Genomic DNA, 15,837 nt, shown 5'->3' with positions numbered 1-15,837 from the left:
AACATCAACCTTTTGGAGATGTTTACATAATACTAGAGGCATTCTAGAAAATTAAGAATCACTATATTAGTAGTAAATTGCAATTTAAAGATAATATATATCAACTAGCATTTCATACAACTAAACCACATTTTCCATATCATTCTGATGGAGTCTAAAACAATGAACTTTACTTCCAAGAATTAGATTTACAAGCCACAGTGATAATATTAAAGCGCTCTTCCAGACTAAAGCAGAAAAATGAAGATTGAGGCAAAGTTGGTTATTTTTTTCTTTATAGAATAAGGCAAGGAGAGTAAATTCAAGATGATAGAAAATATTGTTGACAGAGTAGATGTGAGGTATGAGGATTATTTAAACCATAAAAATTACTCCACATAAATACATAACTTTAGTGCCAGCCTGCTGAACATAGTAGGGAAAAAGACTAAATTTAAAAGTCAGAAACTGTTCATTGCTTGTTGTTGTTGTTGTTGTTGTTGTTGTTGTTAGGAGTTTATATACTTTACATAGTATATAAGAGCCTGACGTACAAACTAGTTTATGGGAAAATAAGGTACTAAAATAATTATTAGAATATTTAATGGGAGAGTACAAAAATCTTTGTTCTCCTCTTCTTACAAAAATCAACAGTGCCCTCACTTCTCATTTTTGAAAAAAAGGATTTATAGTACTTGACATCAGGTGATTTTGCAAAATGCTTTTAGAACCTGGGTAAGAAGATTGCTCTCAAATACAAAGCACTGGACTTTTTTTTTCTTTTTCTTCTTATTGTAAAAAATAAGGACTCCATCCAGCCCATCAAGACATTTTACAAAAACAAATTGCTTATTTTCTTCCCCTTCATATTTTCCAGAAGATTTTAAGGCAATTTTTCAGAAACCATTTGTCCTTCATTTTAACAGAAGAATCTTCCTTCACTATCCTGTTACCTTTCATGTCTGATGCTAACTTTATAATTCTATACCTTTAGGCTCATTGTTACAGATATCTTAAAACAAAACTAAGTTATTGACTGACTGCTGTAGAAATAAACAAAGACCGCTAAAATCAGAACAAACGAGACTTTGTATTCAGAGTTAACTATGGCAAAGAAGTCAGCCACAATCGCTTGCATTTTACAGAAACTCAAAGATGGACAGGGGAGTGAGAAAGCTTGATAGTGGGGGCAGAAAAAAAGGGAACGCTTCAGATAAGACCTGCTCAGAAGTTGGCATTAAGAAGCTGGAGGAGGGAAAAATGAAAGTAGGGAATCAAATGTAATTGGTTTGGGTAGCATATTTGGCTTTCTCTGGTTGGTCTTGAGTTGGAAGCAGAGATGAAAAATAGAGAAGCTAGAAACAACTGATCATGCCCTGCCCATTGTGGGACAATTGCTGGAGCAGTTATGGTTTGACTTCCTGAAATGGTCACTGCAGATGTTATAGCCTGGTGTCCCATGCCATTTGCTGCAGATTGTAGGTCAGAGAGCTATTGCTCTCTGATATGATATATGATATGACCTCGCCAATGTCTATCTGTATATTCAGTCTCTCATCTCTCTTTTTGGTCAGTATATTACTTGTGAGGGGTTAACCAATTCATAAAAGGCTAGAGATCCAGCTTTTATTGTTCAGGGATTATTAAGCCATCTTCATAATCAATTGCATAGCAAGGTTGTCTTGACATTTTTGTTATATCATCATGGTGATCATCTGATGAGAGAGTGGCTATTCTTGGCAGAATGGAATGGACCCATGTAGTGGCCATTATGAACAAAACAAGAATGATTAATATAGCTCCTATAAAATGCATGGAATCAGGCATTTTAATTGCCCGGCGCAGGCCAAGAACATTTTATAGACCATGAGGATCAACCTTAGAGAGACAAGTAGCTTTTTCGTTATGGTGATATATAATCTGTTCTACCATGTTCTACTACTAATACATGTAGAGCAAGAATTAGCAAGGGCACAGATGCTACCATGACTAGTCAACAATAAATCTAGAGCAAACTGGTTGTCCATCACTGTTCATGACAATAAGTTGAGACTGATCTGTATTCCATTTAAAGCAGAGGTGGTAACAATAATAATTTCTGCCAAAGTTAGTGATAAGTTTCTGGCAGTCTTTCCCATTTTTATGATTCCCACAGGTGGGAACACTGCTCTGATCATTTGCATAAACAGTGAGTCAATAATCCTCCAGGTACAGTCAAGGATGGCATTGTTCTGGAGCTTGTGTCCGAATTAGAATTTCCAGCTCTGATGATTTATAGAATTAGGCTTTCTGCACAGACAAATCTCAAAGTACTATTTCTAAGGAGTATGAAGCACTAGCCTGAGGAAAACAAGACCAGATACCCTGGACACAAAGGAAGTGGTATCCAGTAGGGGCACATGAAGAGGCAGGAAAGTGGTTCGTGGCAGAAGGTCAGAATCAAGGTCTTACGTTAGTTGTGCTATACACTTGAATCTCTATTTGTCTCTTATAGGTGGCAAGGATTTAGTCTACCACCCTATAAAGGTCGTTGAGTTCAAATTTAGAATAATGGAGATTTTTACAGCAGATTGTAATATTAGTCCTTTTTCTAGGAGAAAGGGACACAGCAAAGTTACAAGTTGATTTGTTTAAGGTCATTTGTCCATGTTTAAGGTACAAGTGGAAATGTCATTGGTTATAATTCCCTATGATCTCGTTTGAAGAAACTAGAATTTACCAGAGGTTTTATCCTTGGGATCTAGCAATGGATGAAATTTCCAACAGTCAGTAAGATTGGGGCAGTGACTACTTTTTGAGATAATCTAATAGTGGCATTAGAATGACTATATTCTTATCTAACAATTATCTTAAAGAGTAAAGAAAAGAGAAAAGGGACTATTACAAGTAGTGGACAACCACAAATCTATAGACAATGTGAACAATTATAAGGAAGCAGTGGAAAGCAAAACAGGAGTTATTTAGGAATTCCAGTTCAATGTCTTAGATGAATCTGTCCACTGAGATCATTGGCTTATTCTGTAGATCTTGGGTCAGCTGTCTACTTCTGAATATCAGCTATTTCTAAACAATCTCTGAAATCCTGTTTCAGATTTCCTGTTGGAATAGCCTTTTAATTGTGTGAAATTCTAATTACTTCTTTAGTTGTGAAATGTGGAATCCAAGGATTGATTTGCTACAGTTTCACTGCTATATTTGTTGTTAACAATACCTGATAAGGTTCTGTCTATGAGGGTCAAGAACAGTTTTGCTCTGATGTCTCTTTCAAAAGACAAACTCACCTGATTGCAAATCATGAAGGGGCTCTTTGGCAAGAAGTTGTGGAAAGGTGGCTTTAGCCTTTGGATAATGAGACCAAGTATAATATCTGAGTCCCTTGTAATATTTTACCATGTGGTGAGAAAGGCAGTGTAGTTTCTAAATAAGGGGTAATGCCTTACTTAGTTATTTTATAATAATTTCCATGAAGTGTGTAGATGGGTCACTTGATGTAAAAATTTGTATACCCCAGCTTGAAAACACAGTCTAGCAGCTTTTTAGCAACTATAAGAGTAACTTTTTGATGGAGAAATACTTCAACTCATCCTGAAAACAGACATAAAAAAAATTACAATGTATTTATAGCCTAGGGAGGATAGAAGTTGGATAAAATCCATCTGAAGGTGTACAAAGGGCCTGTAAGACTCGCTTGCCACCTTTATAGTTTTCCCAAGATTATGTTATTAACGGGTAACACATGACTTTCAGTTATCTTTTTAAAGTTTCCCATCAATCTTAATTTACAATAATAGTAACCAATTCATCAGTATCATGTGAAATAGCTTCACTGAAAATTTTAAATAATATTCATTGAAATCATCTGACGTTAATATGTCATTCCATCTTGAGAATGCCAGAGATGGTCTGAGCAAAGTGTACGATCATGTATTTCCTATTCTTTCTTTTCAAAATCAGAAGGTAAATGTTGATATTTTTAATTATTTTTTTGAATTCTTCCAAATATTTATCTTTGGGGTTTAATTAAGATCATATCTTTGGTTAAGACTGCTTGTTTGGCATAAAAACACGTTAGAGCATTTCCTTCAGCTTCTCTATTATCTCTTTTGGCAGAAGCCTCAATGTTTATAATAGTCACTTTTCTAGGAATTAGGAGTGCATTTAACGTTTATTCATTTTTGATTAGGTTTCCAGCAGAAGTGAAAAACTCTCTCTGCTTCCAAAACATCCTAAAGTAATGTACAATTACAAAAGCTTACCTATTATTTGTATACATGTTTACCCTCTAGCATTTGGATAGTTCCTATGCTCCAGAGTGTGTAGTAAATTCTGTCATCTGATCAGATTTTTACCTCAGATTGAGGACCACATTCTAAAGGCAAGCTTAAATTAATGACAGCATATCTTGCTTTATAACCTCCAGTTGCAGTTTTAAGATAGGATCCATTGACAAATAATATTAGGTCAGGGTTCTCTTTAGGAGTCTCTAATAAAGCAGAATGCGGTACAGAAAGTTCCCTAACAGAGGTCAAACGATTGTGAGATACTCCTTCTTTTAGTAGAGGCAGGAGAGAGGCAAGATTCAAGGTGTTAGAACAGTGAATAGTAATGTGAGAGGGTGAAAGTAACAATTTTTAGAAGAAGTTAATTGGCTGAAAAGTGTTGTGTAATCTCGGTCAGTAGTAATATCTACACTGTATGAGGAATAAGGCAGGGAACCTAGGACTAACGCACTGGAAGCATTGACAAATTTTGCAGTGGCAGTTATTGCTCTAAGATAAGAGGGCCTTTGCAACTAGGTCAAGATTAAGGCTATAATAAGTAATAATTTTGATGGTTTCCATCAAGTTGAATTAAAATCATTTACAAATAGAAGAAAGCAATGTTTGTAGTTAGGACAGCTGTTGAGGGCTAAATTGTGCCCCTGTTCCCCAAAAGATATGTTGAAGCCTTAACCCTCATAGCTCAAAATGTAACCTTATTTTGAAATAAGTTTGTTACAGATGTGATTAGTTAAGATGAGATCATACTGGAGTAGAGTGGACCCTTAATCCAATATGATTTATAAGAAGATGATCATGTGACAATGGAGGCAGAGACTGGAGTGGTGCAGCAAGAAGCCAAGCAATGCCAATAATTGCTGGCGAATACCAGGAAGAGGCAAAGAAGGACTCTCCCCTACAGGATTCACAGAGAACATGGTCCTTCCAATACCTTGATTTCAGACTTCTAGCCTTTAGAACTGTAAGGCAATAAATTTCTGTTGTTTTAAGCCTCCCAATTCTGGTACTTTATTACAGCAGCCATAAGAAACTACTATAGACCCCTAGGAAGGAGGTTGTTGAAGAGCCTCCTTCAAATTCCAGAAGGGCTGTTCATGCTTCAGCTTTCAAAGGATAGTCTCTTACTGAGGACTTAGTCAATTCATGAATAGGTATCATAATTCAGGGGGGAAAAAAAGTCACCCATTGAGTGCAGTATTCAGTTCAACCTAGGAATCCTCTCAATTGATATTTTGTGAGGAATCTAGAATAAGTTTGCATAGTCTTTATCAGGAGACTGGTTTTCTCTCCCTAGATAAGTCATGCCCTACGTAGGAGGCAATTGAAGGAGAAAGGGAGGACTTATTAGGAAAAATGAGTTTAATTTGTCACTCTGTTGGTCAAATTGCTCATTAGCTTTGGCCAAAGAATCTTTTGGTAAAACAATTTTTGAATTAGGATTTGATTTGAAATACTTTTCAGTACTATATTGTGCACTTAAAATATTGTTTTGGGTAGATCTCAAGTTAAGCGGTCTCATCACAATAAAAACTTACAATTGTAACTATATTTAAATATACTGTCAGAACTGATAGGTCACTTTCTCAAGTTCCATTTATGATCATGGATTTTGGAATTTATTTCATAAATATTCAACAGCAAACAAGTACTACTTTATCATAGTAAATGTAATATCTGAATATGAATCCTTATAATTTGCCTTTTTCTTTTCAATGTGTTTTGTTTAACAGTGTTATGTTATACCACCACTTTAAAAAAAAAATCTGCAACATCAGAAACTGATTTCCTGCTATAAAGTTTATGTTCAGGGAAAAGAAGAATTCTCACAATGAACACAGACCTTGTAGAGCCTTTATAAGTCTTCAGTAAGGATTTTAGAGATAACTGCCATTGTGACTTGTGAGTGAACACGTGAGAGGGAATGTACACTCAGTCTTCAGAAGACTTTATTTTGTTCACCAAAAAAAAAAAAAATAAATAATAATAATGTGATTTGGAAGCCACTGTATAAAAATAAAAAATATTGACCATTGGGCCAGAGAAGCCTTATTTCCTTTCTTTTCCAAGATGTCTCTCAATAAATAATTTTCAAGTCGAATGCTCTCCAGAGTGATCATTGAAAGCCCAAAAAATCTTTGATAAAGTGATGCCACTTAGAGATATACTTGTATGAATAATGATGGTAAGCAGATTTCATATAACACACCAGAGTTTTCCCTGAAAGAGCAGAGGATGTAGAATTAAATGACCCAGTGAAAGCTGGCAACTGAAGGCCAAAAGTAAAAACACCAAAATTATAATGATTTAATGCAGTAGAAGTTGGTTGCTTGCTTGTATAATAATTTAATACAGGTGTCCTATTTAGTGAGGGGAGTCACCTCCACAGTGAGTCAGAGCCCAGGCTTTCTCTGTCTTTAGAAGGGAGAAGAGGGAGGAAGCCTCATCTACTTAAAAGTCTTAGTCTGGGAGAGACACAGATCTCTTCTGGTCACACTCCATTCTAAAGGACTAATCGTTTGCCATATCAGAAGGCAAGGAAGAGATTCTTGTCTGGGCACCTTCCGTCCAGTGATGTATCACATGTGAAAAAGAGAGTCCAAATTTTTAGTAGACAGCTAACATATAACTAGCATGAGCTTATTATTAACCAATCCAGATAATTCAAGCTAAAACAACCCTACTTACCAAAACCATAGGAGTCCAAATTCTCTCTGCACATTGCTAGTTGATTACATAGCCTTATGCTTCATTCTGCATGTGAAATTATGCCCCAGATAAGGCCTTCTTCATACTGATATTTTGAATTATTAAAAGTAAAGTCCATAAAGCTCTCTTTAGCTTCCTTGAAGCTATTGTATCTTTATTGTGTTATTGTTACAGCTTTGTTTAACAGTGTGTCAAAATTTTACATAGAACAAAAATGACTAAGTGTTTGACTGCCAGTTCTCTTCGAATCACCAAGTCTTCCCTTATTTAATTATTTGTGATACAACCTAAGGTAGCATGACTGCATACCCCAAAATAGCTTTGCAATAATATTTTAAAGTATAAATAATTTAAAATAAGATGACACTAAGCTTTAAACTATAGCTCAATATGTTTCTTTATTAACATCAAAGAGAAGAAATAATACAAGGAAATCTAATTGATTTTGGTGAACTTTTGCCATTTCTAAAGACAAGAATTACTATTTAATCTCTTCAGGTGTTTTATAAGCACACAATATTAGTCTACCCAATGTCAAATGTAATAAACTGAAAAAATATTACAAGTAATATTCAAAAAATATTTTGAAAATCATAGTCTCTGCTTGGATGCACTATAGGGAAATATATTCCAATTTTAATGCAAATGCCAAATATAGTCATATTTTCAAAGGATAAGTCACATAGACTTAATAGGTTGAACATTCAGTGCTGACCATCAAAAATAGATGATGCTGACTCTATAAAGTGGCTACTATGATAATTATTTCTGCTCTCCTAAATACTCACTATGCTCTTATCCAGTGGTTACTGATGCAGTGAAGAAGTAGTTATTCATATCACCACTGGTGGTCTGTCACACCCACTTCGCCTCAGGGAGGCAAATAGATTTGTTATGCTCTTCCGCCGAAGGCAATTAGTTGGTTTGACCCAATAATTTGGGTGGCTTTATTTTTCTTCCAGACAAGTGACTTGTTACTAATTTGAGGATTAAGTAATATGGAAGAAAATTTTAATAGATAAGTTATACTGCTACATGTTTGTTTTCTAGCATGAGTTCCATTTAGGATAGTGATAACATCAAAATTGGTTAAATATTGAAAAGAGGTTTACAAAACCACTTGCATTCCAGTGATTACCCAAAAGGATCTATTTTTATTGACTTGAAAGAATCAGAGATATCCGCAGAATTTCTATCCCTGGAAGACTGGAGCGTCACCTTTGTTAGCCTGCCCAGTTTTAGATTTTTACTTCTCAGGTAGTAGCATCTGTCTTCCTTTGGGGACGTCCCTGGCCAAGGGGTAGTATTTGACACAAAACAGACCAAACTTGTCCACCTAGGATTTTTAATCTTGTGTTGATAATCTTAACAACTAAAAATGAATGGAGATAATTCTTTTTGATCCTCCTGAGGGGACTTAATAAAGAAACGATCCTTTAATTCCTGCTACTTAGGAAGATCCCTGGTTCTTAAGGCCTGATATTTAACTTTACCTCCTAATTTGAATTGCCCCTATCCTTTAAATAAATTCATTGTGTGCTTAAGTTAGCCTGAATCAGTTTCTGTGGTTTGCAATCCAAGAACCTGACAATAAAAAGGCTTTATAATTTGTCATCAAATACTCACCCAAAGATATAAGATTTCCAGGATTTGACTGAAAATGTCATTTTCACAGCTTAAAGAGTTGAACGATTCTACCAAATACAGGCATATGAAAGGCTTGACAAGTTCAAAAGATTTACAACTATGTTAAAAGCCAAGGAAATGTCAAATTCAATCAAATAACCTAGATGGGAATAAAGATTTCCATGACAAGAATTCAGTTATCACCTTGGCTAATAACTTTAACCATGACATATATGAGAAAGTATCTCTAAAATGTCTTAGGATTCGATAAATGTTTCTATAATGGATAAATATAGTTTAAAACCAAGAATATTTAGTATAAAGTTTAAAAATATTTCAGAGGATTATATCTCTAATAAACCAATAATAATAAAAATAATAATTGTGGTTCAGGAATCTCTATATTTTGTATTTTATGTACTTTTACTAATTTTAAAGAATTTGTCCTATTAGTAAAGTTACTTTTAATTCTATTTAAAAATACATAAATGTCACTTAAATTTGTAATTATAAGTAGAAAATTTTTTAGTATAAATGTTATTAAAATATATAAAAGAACTTGAGTATCACTGTTTGCAAACTCAATTAGATTTAAAAAGAATTATTCAAACATTTAGAAGTTTTGTTCTGGCGCCTGACAACAGAAACACCTAAAAGGGAATTTAAAATATTAAACCTATAATTGTATCTTCAAATGCAGCTTTATTTAGGAGGCTATTATCCAAAAATTTTAAAAATTATATATAAAATTTGATTAACCAATAAATACAATAAAATTTATAAGCTGAATGTAAAATTTTGACATTTATAATTTTAATAAATAGAATAACATTTTTATCTTCAAAACAGTGCCTCCTAAAAAAGTCATATTAACAATATCTGAAAGGACATATGGAAGCAGGATAGATAATTTGAATATGTGGCAGGAAATACTTTAAACTATTAATCAATCTTACTAATATATTGCTATTATTATTACTACTACTGTCTTTCTTTCTTTTCTGTCCCCATTTAAACAAATAGTCAATCCAGGTTTTATTGCCAGCTTGACGGAGAGGAGGCAGGAAGGAAAGGACCGTGGTAGAACAAAAATCAGAAGTAGCTTGATAATCTCCCAGATCTCTGATCCCAAAGACCTAATCCCTAAAACTGGGAGAAGATTACAGTATAGACAAAGTATCTAGGCCAGAATCATGAAAGGAAAATGACTTTTCTAAAACAAGAAAAAAAATCCCAGAATTTTAGGAGATAGATTGAATCATGAGAACAGTAACGTCTGAGCTCTAAATATACAGAGAACTTCATACGCAAAGCCTTTAGACAAGTGGAAAGACTGCAGTAATAAAATGACTATCTCTGTGGGAATCTAGGCAGCCTTGAAAAAATTCCTACACCCCTACCTTGACAGAAAGCCTCTGGATTTGAAGAGCTATGTTGAAAAGAATGACTAATTCTCAAACTACCACTTCCTGGTGCAAAATATCTTTAAAATGCTAGATAAACTACTATAAACTTTTTATAAATATATAATGAGCTCACAAGAAAGCACAGAAAATCTCTAGCCTCCTTTTCCCCAAAAAGAGAGAATCGAGCTATAATTGTAGTGGTCAGCAGTTTTTAGAGTTGTAGATGCTCTGGGTTTACTGCATAAATGGGGAAGAAGCATAAGGGCTTGGCTTGTATAAATTAGAGTAATGGGATTAGATTTCTTGCACAAATTGAGGACCCTTGAAGGGTGACTACAATTTAAATAAAAAGGTAGGCTAGAAAAAAAAAGGCTGATGATAAAGGGAAACACAAAAGGTAATTTAACTTCAAGGCCTCAGTTCCATGTAAAAAAGGAAAAATACTAAGGAAAATAGTCTCCCTCATACATCAGAACCATAGCCCTAACTTCATATAGATTTGGAGTTTGAAAAGACATTACTTAGCTCAGGAAGCCCCAGGCTAATAATCTGATGCTGTTATAGGTTTGAACCAATCCAGGATATCTAGCAAAAGCAAATGCAACTCTTCTCTAGAACAGAGGTGGGCAAACTACGGCTAGCATATCAAATCTGTTGTTGAACTACCTATGTCTTCAGAATGTCTACAAAGAATTAAAAGAAGAATATTTCACAACACATGAAAATTGTATGATATTCAAATTTCGGTGTTTGTAAGTAAAGTTTTATGGGAACACAACTACACTTATTTGTTCATATGTTGTCTTTGGCTGCTTTCATGCTACAATAGCAGTGTTAGTGTTGAATACTTGTGGCAGAAACTGTATGTCACAGTCTCATTACTTCATATTGCTGCTTAGCACACTACAAATCACAGTGATGAAGTCACTTTGTCAGCATTTTGAATGCCATACATATCACCATACCACTACTCTTTATTTTATTATTTTTTATTATCGCATACACATTATGTTGAAATGAATAAAAAAGAAAATGAAAAGTAGATCCTGAACATCATACTTTTAAGGTACAATGGAATGTGCAATATTTTGTTATCAAATTAAATTACACAGCATTATGCTATTGCTATATTAAAAGGATACAATTAGGTCAATATTGCCAGACTAAATAATCATCACACTGTTGCCAAAGAGCAGTATTCCCAAAACAGTCAGAACAATGAGAAAATGTAAAACAAATATCTCATTAGAACAGATTTTTTTCCATGAAAATTAAAAATCGAAACGAAGCTGCAACCAAAGGAACTTGCTAAGTGGCTCATTTGTTAGCCAAGTGAAAAAAAGATTGTTTACCAATTGTGAGTTACTTAAATTGTATTTCATTGTAGCAGCCAAAATAACAGTGTCCAGAGAAGACAAACTTGTTTGGATGATTAGACTTTCTGTTGCTGAAAGAGCTGAAGACATTAGGAGCAACAACAATAATCAACTTAAAAACGTTAATAGTCAGCTTAAAATGATTTCTAATGGTTTTCCTTGGCTCTTGATGAGTCGACAGATGTTACCAGTACTGTTCAATTGTAGTTATTTAAGGATTCAATGCCGAGTTTGAAATGACTGAAACATTAGCCTCTATGAGTGGTCTGATAAAACTACAGTCAAGAATATTTTCAAAGAAGATGAAAAAACATAAATTCAGTATAAGCCGAGGTGAAACCTACTAAACTATGTTACAACTGATGGTGGCAAAAATATATGTAAAGAAGAAAAAGTTTTAGTTGGCTAAATTTACAAATATTGTAAAAATGTAAGGTGTTTAAAGCCAAGGTTATTTATTGTATTTTTCGTTATGATGTATTTGTGGAAATTATTGGTATTTGCCATGTATTATTAAACCTGTCGTGTCCATGATGAACTATATTTGCTTTCACAAACTTAACCATTTTCACTTCTATGCTTTTTTCTTTCCAGAAATATAAGTTGAATGTTCTGACTTGCTCTACCATTTATTAGTTCAATAATTTAGCAACCATGTGGTTTCATTGTGGTTTTTTTTGTTTGTTTGTTTGTCTTGCTTTGTTTTTAGATCTGAGCTGAGAATGAAATTTTCCTGAATGGAAAGACCTGTCCTCAATGACTATTACTAAACAATGAATGACTTTGGAAATTAACTTTTGCGGCCTTCTGCATTAGTCAATTTCTTTGTGTTGCAAGTGACAGAAACCCAATTTGAACTAACTTGACCAAAAGGGGAAACTTATCAAAATGCTCACAGAAGGATGAAAAATGCAAAAGTGTGGTTGCACTTCAGAGACAAATGTGACTAGGGACTAGAATGCCACCAAGTCTCTTTTCTTCCAATTCTCCTCTTTGAGAGTCAAGCATCTGTATCCTATTTCAGACTAGTTTCACCCATATGCAGGAGTGGTACACCAGTATACTGAAATCCCATGATTTATCTCCAGGAAGTAGTTGTTAATGGAATTTTCTGATCCCAAGTATAAAAACCTTGGGAAAGTACAGTCGTGGGGCAGAGTCTAATGTCCACCCTATACCAATCACTGTAGCAACAGATGCAGGCTACATAGGAAGATGTAATCACCACTGGAACCGTTTGCTTAGAGAAGGGGAGAGAGCATTTTCCTGAAAAAAAAAAAGTCTGTCTGCTCTAGGCAGATAAAATAGTTAATGTCCTCAGCAATCTAAGATGTTTCACTAAACCAATAGTATAGAAAGTGTGGTGCACAGACTCTTCGGGGTCCTTAAGATCCTTCAGGTCTACAAAGTCAATGTCATTTCCGTGACGATACTGAGATGCTATTTTTTTTTTGTATTTCTTATTTTTATGTTATCTTTTTGGCATGTTGACCTTTGCATTGATGGTACAAAAGTGATTATGGATAAAACTTTTGGTGCTTTAGCATAAATGAAGTCAGTGGTACCAAATTATGCTAGCGGTCATTACATTCTTCACCACTATGCATGTCCAGTTTAAAGGCAAAAACAAACAAACAAACAAGTTTCATTTATGAATGTCCTTTTTAAAAGCAGTAAAACTATTTAAATTTATTAAATCTTGATCTTGAATACACATTTTTATATCTATGTAAATAAATGAGATGTGTGCATAAAGCCTATTGGCTGCATACAAAAATGAGATGATTGTCTGGAAGGAAATGCACTCATATAATGATTTGAGTTGCAAGCTGAACTAACCACTTTTTCATGGAACACAATTTTTACCTGAAAGAGTGGTTAACAGACAAATTATGGTTATTAAGACTTGGATATTCATACATATTTTTTCCATGAAGTTAGTCTGTTACTTCAAAGAAAACAACTGTCTGTATTTGGTGTCAATGATAAGATTCAAGCTTTCAAGTGAAAATTAGATTTTTGCCAAACTTGTATCCTCCACTATTAACTTTACAGCTTCTCAATATTTAAAGACTTTTCTTTAAATAAGTGAAGATATTAACAAAAGTAAGTGAAGCTATTAACAAATGTAACTTTTTGATGTTATATAATAAAATGTGTTAAAATTCAGAAAATCCACATCACTCTGTGAACCAATATTTTGTATATAAATAATGTGTGATGTTACAAAATCATACATGGGAAAAGGTACATTCAAAGTGCAAGATAGACCATGGATTCTAATGTAATGGAAAATGACCATTTAATTGAGATGCCTTCAGATTCCACATTGTTGTTAACTTTTTAAAAACTACTGCTTGTTGAGTTTTGGTATAATGTAAAAGAAGAAAAACCACCATTATCTTAAAAGGCCCTTAAATGACCTTCCTACGTAAACAAGTGGTTTTTGGAGTTCTTAATCAAATTTTAGGAGGGTGAAGGGATCCTGAAACAAAAATGTTGCGAACTGCTGCTCTAAACTGCACATATGTAGATTTCTAGGGACAAGAGATATTGTCAATGGCTCTGAGTAGTAAGGAATCTCTAATACTACAATGACAATTGGGAAGATTTTGCTATTAATAATCATTTTCATCATCATCATAACCATTCCTCCCAAATACAACAGAAAACATTTATTGAGGCTCTGCTCTGTCTAGGGTCTGTTCTACATGCTTTCCATGCATGTACTGATCATAATAATCTTTTGACACAAAGTATCATTATTATCATCATCATCATCATCTCCATTCCACAGAAGGGGGAACTGAGACTAGGAGTGGTTAATGAGGATTGGAAGCTATGTAATCAGCAAGTCTTAGGCTTTCAACTACTCCAGCTAGCACTGCTCTGGACTTTCCCAGAGCATATCCGTGAGGCAAGGCAAAAAGACCAGGCCAATGTTCTATAGCTGCGGTGCCCATTATGATAGCTACTAGCCATGTTGACTTAAGGTGCCGAGTCTGTACTGAGATGTCACATTATTATAAAATATACACTGGATTTCGAAGACTTAGAATGAGAAAAAGAATGTAAAATATCTCATTAACATTTTTATATTCATAACATGTGAAATGATAAATATTTTAGATATATTGGGTTAAATAAAGCATATTACTAAATATGCTCTAAATAATTAATTGCACCTGTTTCTCCTTTTTAAAAATATGACTTAAAAATTTTCAAATTACATATGTGACTTGTTTCTTCTCCTGGATGACACAGGTCTATAGTATCAATCGAGTTTTAGACTTGTTTAAATAAGAGGTTTCAATATGTGCATCACCTTCAAGAAGCCAGTTTCTTCCTTTCTGAAATCTGTTAAGAACTTCCTCCTTAATTAAAATAAAAATTAGTGACCTGTGGTTTAGTGTCTTCAAAGGGCTCATGCAGCTCCAAACAACTTTATTTAAACCAAGGAAATAATCAGATTTCACCATGCCCTTTTACAAATGCCCTTGTTCAAACAGATATTTCTTGGCAAAATTCCAAATTTATCTTTTTGCACATATTGCATAACCATTTTAAATCTTTTTTGCCATTTATATTAAAAAAGAGGGAATGACAGTTAAGAGAAAAGAAAAGTGATGCGAGGAATTGCAGCAGAACCCATGCAGACATTATTGCAATGTGGCTTGGGAAGAAAAATGAAAAGAAAGCGAAATATATCAGGGTCTTGAGGCTGGTGCATTCCTGCCTTTGGGATGGAGGTGAGGTAGAGAAGGAGCTGTCAGAGACAGTGTAGCCCTTTCTCCTGCAGCTCAGCTGTGGCAGGGGTGGTATTGCTGAGGGCAGAGCCCAAGTCACATAACTATGAGCATGAAGAAACAGCTGCAGTAGGCATTGATGGTCTCTTCTAGTGCTTTAGATTCAACAACTTTTAAAAAAATTACCCCCAAAGTTTCTCCTCTAATAATAGCAAACATGTATTGATACCTAGAACATGCCAAATCTTCACATATGTAGCCCATTCAATCTTCCCAATAATGCCAGGAAGAAACTGAGGCATAGAGGTGCCAAGTAACTAGAGTCACTCAGTATTGGTCAGAGGGTGGATTAGATTCAGCATTTAGTGACCATAGGCTAGACATCAGAACCCAGGCTCTAACGACTGCATAAACTGCCTCATGCAGCTCTCTGAATCCCAGTATTCTGTCTCTCCTAGGCCATGATAAATCCCAGCATCTAAAACTAACACTCCTATATTATATAACATACATTATATGACATTATCTATAAATTATAATAAATTCAGGATTTCAAAAACTAAGTCAACCAAGGGCAATTTTTTGTAACATGTTGAAAGTTTACAACACTAGAAATTCATTTTGACAGTAATCAAAAAGAGTGGAACTCAGTGAAAGGCTGGTTTTTCTTAGATTTTATCCCAGTGGAGTATTTAAAAAACCAACAACAACAACAAAA

Source organism: Rousettus aegyptiacus, unplaced genomic scaffold, assembly GCF_014176215.1.
Source record: "Rousettus aegyptiacus isolate mRouAeg1 unplaced genomic scaffold, mRouAeg1.p scaffold_m13_p_10, whole genome shotgun sequence".
In the NCBI taxonomy this organism is placed as follows: Eukaryota; Metazoa; Chordata; class Mammalia; order Chiroptera; family Pteropodidae; genus Rousettus; species Rousettus aegyptiacus.
The sequence above is the reverse complement of the archived record's forward strand: the minus strand, read 5'-3'. Positions refer to the sequence as shown.